Here is a 9,092-nt window from a genome sequence, read left to right on the forward strand (position 1 = left end):
GTGAGCGCAGGGGAAGAGTCCGGTCACCTCACCACAACACCAGCCTCTGAAATGTTCTTTTTTTTTTTTAATTATCCTTATAGGAAAGTCAGATTTATAGACAGAAGGAGAGACAGAGAAAGATCTGCCTATTGGCTCATCCCCAAGTGGCCACAACGGCTGGAGCCGAGCCTATCCAAAGCCAGGAGCCAGGAGCTTCTTCCACGTCTCCCACGCTTGTGCAGGGTCCCAAGGCTTCAGGACATCCTTGATTGCTTTCCCAGGTCACAAACAGGGAGCTAGAAGAAGACTTCTAGCCACTAGGCTATCATGCCAGGCCCTGAAATGTTCTTAATCTCAATTTTGGATTGTTCATTGCTAATATACAACAATTTTGTATATTAATCTTGTACCCTGTTTCTTTTCTGGACAAGTTTATGTGCTGTGATAATCTTTTTGGTGATCTAGTAAGAATTCCTATGGAAATCTTGTCATTGTCAAATGGGAGCTGATTTTACTTCTTTCCTTCTGGATGCGTTTTATTTCGCCTTCCTGCCTAACTGCCTGACGAGGCCTGCATTGTGCCCGGGCACTGGCCTGGGTGGCCATCCTTGTCGCGGTCAGTGCTTACAGGGAAAGCACCTGCCCCTTCACCATCAAGGACTCCCTGCTGCTTTCGGGTTGTTGGGTCTTTCACAATGGAAGAATGCTGATTTTTTTTCTCAGGCAGTATTTCTTTATTGAGAGGCCATGACTCCGGTCCTAGGGTCTGTTGATTTGTATGACATTGCTTTACATGGTGGCCACTGAAGAGTCTGCTCAGTGGGCTCACTTTGTCACGCTGGACACAGATTTCCTCAAATGCCCAGAACTGCTGAATCTCCTAGTTTTTGCCGTGAAGCTTTGTATGTCAAGTTTGTCGTCCACACTTGGCAAGGACGTTGGCTGATTCTGCTGTAGCCTTCACTTCCTAAGGTTAGACATGGTGAGAGCTCAGAGCCTTCCCAGCTCTCTGCTGAGCACACACACAACTCTATACAAGCACATGGCCTGCTAGAGTTTGCGGATTATGCTGGAAACTTTACAAATGCCGTTGGAGACGTCTCATTGTCCGGCTTCCTCCTTTAAGATTTCAGTTAGCCTGCAGTTGGTCCCAACAGCTATTTACTGCTGGCAGAAAGCCGGGAAGTTGAGCAGCTGTTTCAGTTATCCTCAACAAAGACCAGGCTTCTCACGCTGGACAGGTTTCAAGAAAGGTCTGACGAAGAGCTGCAAGTTGAGTCATCCAGGAATTCACAGACAAGACAAGCCATGGCAATTCTCTGGGATGCTGGCAGGGCTCCAGGGTGTTCCAGTGCCCTCCAGGGGATGCCAGGCTAACTCAGAGCTGCAGAGGAGGTGTAGATGCCGTGGAACTGACTCTTCTTACAGAGGGCTGTGCACCTCTTCAAATACATGCTCTCCAGGTGGCTGCAAGCCTGCGGTTCATTTCCAAAGTTCTGAAAAGGTTGAATCTGGTGTTTTTGCCAGTTTTTCTTGCAACTTTCATGGCATAGAGAATTTTCCACTCTTGCTGAAATCCCTGGGGTTTCCTCTTATTCACAGTAAATGAATCTGAATAGCCACCTGTGATGATGGCACAAAGTCTCCCTTCTTAATAAATTTATTCACATAAAAATGAGCTGAGGAAGCCAATTTGAAAGCATTACACACTACAGGATTCCAACTAAGGGACACTCTGGAAAAAATGAGAGAGAGTGACAAGATCAAGTTCAGGGGGTAGGAGTGAGTATGAGGAGCACAGAGCATTGTAGGGTGAGATCCTGCAATGGTGAACATGTCCCACGGGACTGGACCAACCACCCAGAGTGGAGCCCAGCATCAAGCACTGGCAGTAGTGATCGCCAGTCGGCCAGCAGCTCATCGTTGGTTATGTCATGTGACCCATGCTTAGGCAAGCACCGGCAGTAGTGATCGCCAGTCGGCCAGCAGCTCATCGTTGGTTATGTCATGTGACCCATGCTTAGGCAAGCACCGGCAGTAGTGATCGCCAGTCGGCCAGCAGCTCATCGTTGGTTATGTCATGTGACCCATGCTTAGGCAAGCTGCCAACAACAGGGAAATGTGTACGGAGAGTAGGGGGCATGGAAGAATTCTCCTTACATTCTTTTTTTTTTTTGAAGATTTATTTAATTTTTATTGGAAAGTCAGATATACAGAGATGCAAAGAGAGAGGAAGATCTGTCAGCTGGTTCACTCCCCAAGTAGCCGCAATAGCCAGAGCTGAGTCAATCCGAAACCATGAGTCAGGAGCCTCTTCTGGGTCTCCCACAAAGGCACAGGATCCCAAGGCTGTCCTCAACTACTTTCCCAGGCAACAAACAGGAAGCTGGATGGGAAACGGGGATGCCGGGATTAGAACCTGCACCCATATGGGATCCTGGTGTGTGCAAGACAAGAATTTTAGCCCCTAGGCTACCATGTTGGACCCTCTCCTTACATTCTGTTCAGGTTTTTTTTCCTCTTGAAAATCTGAAAATATCTTATGAAGCAGGATGTCTTGAATCTTGGAAGAAGTGTTGGTCTTAGGAAACTTGGTCAATATGGCCTAGGAGATGGCACAAGTGTGGCACAGACCCCAGGGGAGGTGTGTGGCAGACTGATGTTCAAGAGGTGTCGTGTTACATGTCTGAAACACAAGATAGTGGAGAAAGTTTAAAGTCAGAAAATACTTATCAGGAATTTGAGCCCCACTGGAATGCATATGCCACCCCAGGTATACCAGCTGCCAGCTCCTTCTACTGCCAACGTTTCTTGGGAAGAAATGGGAGACACAAGACAGTTATACATAACAGGCCACTGTGGGGGGCTGGCACAGGACCCCTCAGGAGGAGCCTGAGGGCTGTTACCTAACTTCTACCTCTCAGTTGGGGAGCCTGACTTTGAGGGCCTGTTCTGGAACATTCCTCCTTTTCTATTTCCAACTACAGACCCCGGTGAGGCCTGACCCCAGGGGAGTCTGGCTTGCAGGAGGCCAGCTGGCCAGGCTTTTGTGATGAAGTCACGGGCCCTTGATGTATTATTCAGGCTGGGTACCAATCAATGGCAGACGCCCATCCATCCTCTGCTGGTCCCCCTGCCGGTGGCCGCTGTTTGGGAAGCGAAGTCATCTGCCTTTGTCTCATTGCAGCATAAATTCTCGGCACCGTAGCCAGGAGGGACATGTGTTCCACAGTGGCGGAGTCTGTGTCCTTTGCTACTTTCCTACTGGTTGCGATCACCTCCTGTGCCTCAGCCATCGTGGGAGGCGAACTCCCCGCTGCAGGTAAGAGGGAGGCGCAAGAAGCAGCCTCGTGCAGTGTCCCTCTGGAAAGGCGGGAGATCCAAGCGGAAAACGTGGAACATGATCACCAGGTGCTAGCAAAGGTGGGACTGGACCTGCATCTTCTGGAATTAGCCGGGGGTGCAGCCAGGGAGGGGCGCACCTGCCTGGCAGGTTGGGTGCTGTCCACACACAGGCCTCATACAGATTGTATGCCGTGGGAGACGAGCTTGGGGACGCAGGACAAAGTGGAGAGCTGCCATGCACTTCTGCCAGCCCGTGGGACACCCAAGGCCCAGAAGCGACACTGTCATGAGTGGTGAAGTTAAGATTGACACAGTCGCTGAGGCCGTGGGTCCCAGTGCCTCTCCTGGTGGCTTCTAAAACCATACATCAGCAGGAGGGCTGAGGGATGGGGAAGAGCTGGTGGGGAGGGAGGGGCGCACACAGTTCCAAGTGGAATGCTCTTGCAGGCTGGATCCAGAGACTGATGCCAGAGCAGACTTCGCTCAGCTGGGGAAGCGTGGGAGTGAGAAAGAGCATCAGGCACAGTGGGGCTTGTGGACTGGAATCCACAGACACACGACACGTCGTTGTCAGAGCAGACGGACAGCATGGAGGAAGATGGGTGTGGTGTTGCTGGAGGCCTCGCAGCCACAGGGGTGGGACCAGGACTCAGACCCAGGGCCAGATCTGTGGCCCAGCAGTCACGAACTCACTTGGGGTCCCTGCACCCAGCATCTCAGTACCCCCTGGCAGGTGGAACAGCCTGTCTTTTCCCAGTACGAACCTAATCAGATCTCTCTGAGACCAATACAGGACTCTCAGGATACAGACTCAGCTCTGGGTCTGCCCAGGAGTCTCCGTGAGTTGGTCCAGCACCTGCAGGTGCCCCACCCCTCAGCCTCCCTGGCCCTGAGCTCCGCACCACCCCCCTCACCTGCAGGTGCCCCGCCCCTCAGCCTCCCTGGCCCTGAGCTCCGCACCACCTCCCCTCACCTGCAGGTGCCCCGCCCCTCAGCCTCCCTGGCCCTGAGCTCTGCACCACCTCCCCTCACCTGCAGGTGCCCCGCCCCTCAGCCTCCCTGGCCCTGAGCTCTGCACCACCTCCCCTCACCTCCAGGGCCCAGCTTTCACCTGGACTTCTCTTCATACTCTTGCTGCCCTTACCTCATCAACCCCACCCCGCCATCGGCTCCCGTACTGGCTCAACACCCCTTCTGGACTTGGCTGGCAGGGCCCCTCTCATGGTCAGGGACTCCCCCAGTTAGCAGCAACTCCATTGCACATGTTCACATTTTTCTAAACCCTGTGCCCAGGTGGACACAGAGCCGCAGGCTGCATTCCTCAGAAGCAGGTGCTGAGTTGGAACTTGGGGTGTGTCATGTTTCTTGGGGACCAGCAGCTGCCAAAGGAGCTCGTCCCCCCTTTACAGGTGTCACGTTTACGGAGCTCAGCTGAGGATGAAGCTGGGCTGCCCTATTCCACTATGGCAGGTGCAGCCGGTGGCCAAGACACCGGGAGGTTCTTTCTTGGAGGGCACCATGTGGTCTGGCATCACCTTGGACCTGCCCTATGAACAAGAGCCCACGCCGGATCAGCTAGTGACATGTAACAGTTCCATGCCGTGTCAGCTGCTTTGACTCCAAGCGCTTCCCCTGGCCGCCTCACCCAGCCCTGGCACTTTCTCCAGCACCAGTGGACAACATCCTTGTGTTTATGAGGAGGAGGAGGCCACCTAGGAGTCTGCCTGCTTCGCAGTGCCTGGGAGGGGCAGAGTGGGGTGTACAGGGACCTGGGTCTCACAGTTCCTTCCTTTCTCTCATGTTGAAGGAGCCTGTCTTTCCCCAGGAGAATTCCGGTCCTAATAGCCTCTGGTTGCAGTCTAGAGTAAGCACTCCCCTCCCGAACCCCCGGAAACCTGTGCTGGGGAGGGGGCTCGCTCGCTCACTGTCTTGCCTCGTGCCATGCTTCAGCGCGTGGGCTCTTGGTCTCTCGTGTACCCAGTTGCTCTCTTGAACATGGCCCATGTGTGTCTGTATTCCTCAGCTTCTGTTCACTGCTTGGGCAAGTCGGCAAAGATGCAAATGCTAAGATGTTTTATATTTCTAATTTGTGTATTTGCAAGAGCTCCAGGAGCAGTGAGGCCCAGGCAGACTACTATCGTTATGGAATGTGGGTGGAGAAGCCTGGAAAAGGTGAATGGGTTTGTGGATGTTTGCAGCTTGTAAGTACATCCAGGCTGTTTGTACTGAATCGCTTAGCATCGCTTCTGTTTCTGGGGAAGCCGGAACACAGGTCTTCAGTTTAGCAGACGGATTTAACGGTAATGGCCACTTTTTCTTCTCAGGGCTTCAATCATTTGCTAATTTGTTATCACCTGATGAATGGCTGCCTGATAGCCACAGCTAGTACTAGGAAGATGCAACTTCAGCTTGGTTCCTAGAGTGTATCTGGTGCTTGGCTAATAAAGACTCCTTTGTACATCCTAAGGAAAGAAAGATTTGCCTGTTGGCCAGCCAGGCAAGGAGGGAAGGCCAGACTCCAGCCCCCATGGCGTCCTCTTGTCCCTTGTCCCTTGTTGACCCCCACAAGAGACTGAACCGCAGCACCTGCCACAGTCGCCAGTTTGCAAAGTGCTTTTCGGGGCAGACACGTAACACTTTGCACAGGTAGATGACAGTGCACACACAGACAGGAAATGGGCAGAGACAGGAGCCTGGCTCACAGCGCGCCGCAGGGCAGAGTGGAGGGAAGGAGGCCAGGCTGTGAAAGCAAGCAGGCTGCGGGCAAGCATGTGAGAGTAGGTCAAGAGCAGGAGGGGAACTTCAACTAATTCATTGGGGAAATGTTCTTGATACCAGTAAACCACTCCAATGGCTCCCAGAAACCAGAAGCCCACACACGCTTTAGAAAAGCTGCCTCCTTATCTGGGCCTCTCCTTACCCCCTACCCCGGCGCTGTGCTGTCCAAGCTGGGACCCCCTCAGCCACTGTCACAAGGACTGAGTTCCATCAAGCGTTTACTGCATGAAGAGGACAGCCCTTGGGACTGGTATCTGTTTTCTGTTACAGAGAGAAGCCTGAGGCCAAGTGCACCCCACTGCCCGAGGTCCGCACAGCTTCTACCACCTGCTCAGCCACCATTGTTGGCCTGGGCCCAGGAGAATCTGCTGGGCTCGTCCTCACTGCAAGGCTGCAGGGAGCCCAGAACTGACCCAGGAGACACCCCAGCACGGGCCTGGTGGGTGGTGCTTTGTTCAGACCCGAGAGGTGTGCTGTGTGATCCTGGACAAGGGAGTCATCTTCCCACGCCTCAATTTCCAAGCCTGGAAAATGGGAACAATAATCACCACATTAGTTGCCACCGGGGAAAGGAGAGCAAGCATGATGGAGCTTTGCCCACGCTGGAGCCTGCTCATTCTGCTGGCTCTTCCCGTCCACAGTGGTGACACACAGGCCATGGCAGGAGCTGGCTCCCTGCAGGGACCACCTGCTCAGGAATGCCAGCAGAGCTTGTAAGGCCCCAGTTCCTGGGACCCAGCCACGACCTCGGAGTCCCGGTGGCAGGAGCAGGGCTCAGGGCTCTGCAGTCCTTGCAGGTTCCCGGGCCTGGGCTGCTCAGGCCTGCTCAGTGTGCCAGCCCAGCAGCAACACGCGTCAGTGTTAGTTCACCTTGGGATGTGGGGTGACCTCCCCCTCCATGGCAGCCAGCTCCCAGCAGGAAGGAGACAAAGTTGAACTGAGATCCCCATCGGGGGAAGGGCACTGCTCTCCCGCTCCCTGGTGGACGGAGGGTGAGGCAGCAGTTGCTGACCCAGGGGCCCCGTCTCCCTTCCCTTGGTGACCTCCACGTCCAAGGCTCCTCTTCCCTGAGCTTTTGTACAAAGAGCTGTGAGTCTAGAACGAGGTCACTCCAGCCTCATTGCCAGGAAGCTGCCAGATTGTGCTCACGGATGCAGCCACTCATTCCATCAGCCACCGGCTGGGTGCCAGGTCCTCTGTGAACTGGACAAGAAAGAACTGTCCTCCTTGGTGAATTTAGAGTTCTGCGTACACGTGCGCATCTGTATGTAGTGTGTGGGTGTGCGACAAGCCCAGCAAATTACAAAGACTTGCTGCTTGATTTGAGAAGTGCTATGATGGAGGAAAATGGAAGTAGTGATGTCCAGGACCCCGGAAAGGCCAAAGAAGCCAGCAGGGACAAAGAGGGAGACAACAAGAAGCAATGAGGATCCACGGACGAGGCACGGTTGAAAATCCGGCTCAAAGTGCGGCAAGGAGCAGGTGCAGACAGTGAGGCCAGGGGCCGTGTCAGGTGGGTTGCACTCTGTCTTTCAAGGACTGTGGAGCACCTCCCTGCTGCAGTTCAGCTCAGCAGGGACATACACAGGCTGGAGTTCCGGGAAATCACTGCCTGCCGAACAGGATGAGGAGCTGGGAAGAAGCCAGAGAAGAGGTGGGCAGGGAGCGTGGAAAAACTAGTCCCTCTGTCCAAGGATGCAATGTGGCCTCCCGCAGGCATCGCTGCCCCTCCTGTGTAGGATCTGGGGGAGACCAAGTGGTCCAGCACCCCAGCCTGCCTCTCTGTTGTCCCAAACAGTGGTGACTGTCTCTCGCGGCCACTGTTGAATTTGCCCTGGATCCTACGCTCTGTGTGAACTTGACGTTCCTGTCAGTGCTTGGGGGCTGGGCACGTGCTGCCCATGCCCACTCCGATGCCAGGAGGGAGATTCAGCTGCAGTTCTCTCAAAGCTGATGCCAATCCAATAGTAATTGGGAAGGATTCATCTCTGTGGATAAGGGTTGAGAGTCTGACGAAGGCTCCTGCAGACTTCAGCGTACAAAGCCAATTGCCGTAAATAATGTTAGAAGCTAGTTGATCTTTTTACTGTTATTTTCCTGTAGAAAATGATGCGACACAATTTCAAAGACGAGAAACTTCCATGTACTCCCAAACGTACACATGCAGAGTAGGAAAGGTAACAGGCCGTGATCGTACGCGCAGCCGCACTGGTCACCAGTAAGCCCTGTGATGCTACTGGTGACATTTTGGCCTAAATAAAAATATTTCTAATTACTTACAAGAAATTAGCTGTCACAGCCGGAAACCCCCTCTAAATTGTCAAATAAATGACTTTATCACTCTGTCATGGGAAGAACTGACTGGAATTGCATTTCCCATGATCCTTCAGAAAATCCCAGGGACAGCAAGAAGTACCCTTCCAGAACACTCTAGCCCACACCATGGGCATGCACACCTGTGTTCCTAATGGGACACTGGGGGCAGTCACAGATGCTCTCCGTAGCGGCCCTCGGCCTAGCCTTTCCTGCTACCCCATGGGGCATGGGGATGGGACACAGACCAGGGGCCCAGGCTGGGGGAACCAGCAGGCTGGCAGAACGAACAATGGAAACGTGTGGTGACTTCTGGGTAGTGTTTGATGCTATGGTGGCTGGGCGACCATGATCGTCAACCTCCCCAGTTGACCATTAGTCATGGGTCAGAGTGTGACCCTTGGGGTGTCTGCAGTTCGTGTAAGAGGAAATTGGCCTGGGCAGGCTGGGCAGGCCTGATCCAGGCCAAGGAAAGTCTTAGCAGCGGATCTGGGGCTCCGTGAAAGAGATATTATTCCTGTAGACACAGCCTTGGCCGTTTCTGAGACACCCACCTGAGGGCCAGCCCACCCAGGGCTGCCTGGCTTGACTCCCAGACCCACAACCCCTTTCTCCTCACCTCCCCCTGGTTCTGTCTCTGTGGTCCAACCCAGACTGGCACAGCAGGAAAGGGA

The sequence above is a fragment of the Ochotona princeps genome, chromosome 22, assembly GCF_030435755.1.
Source record: "Ochotona princeps isolate mOchPri1 chromosome 22, mOchPri1.hap1, whole genome shotgun sequence".
In the NCBI taxonomy this organism is placed as follows: Eukaryota; Metazoa; Chordata; class Mammalia; order Lagomorpha; family Ochotonidae; genus Ochotona; species Ochotona princeps.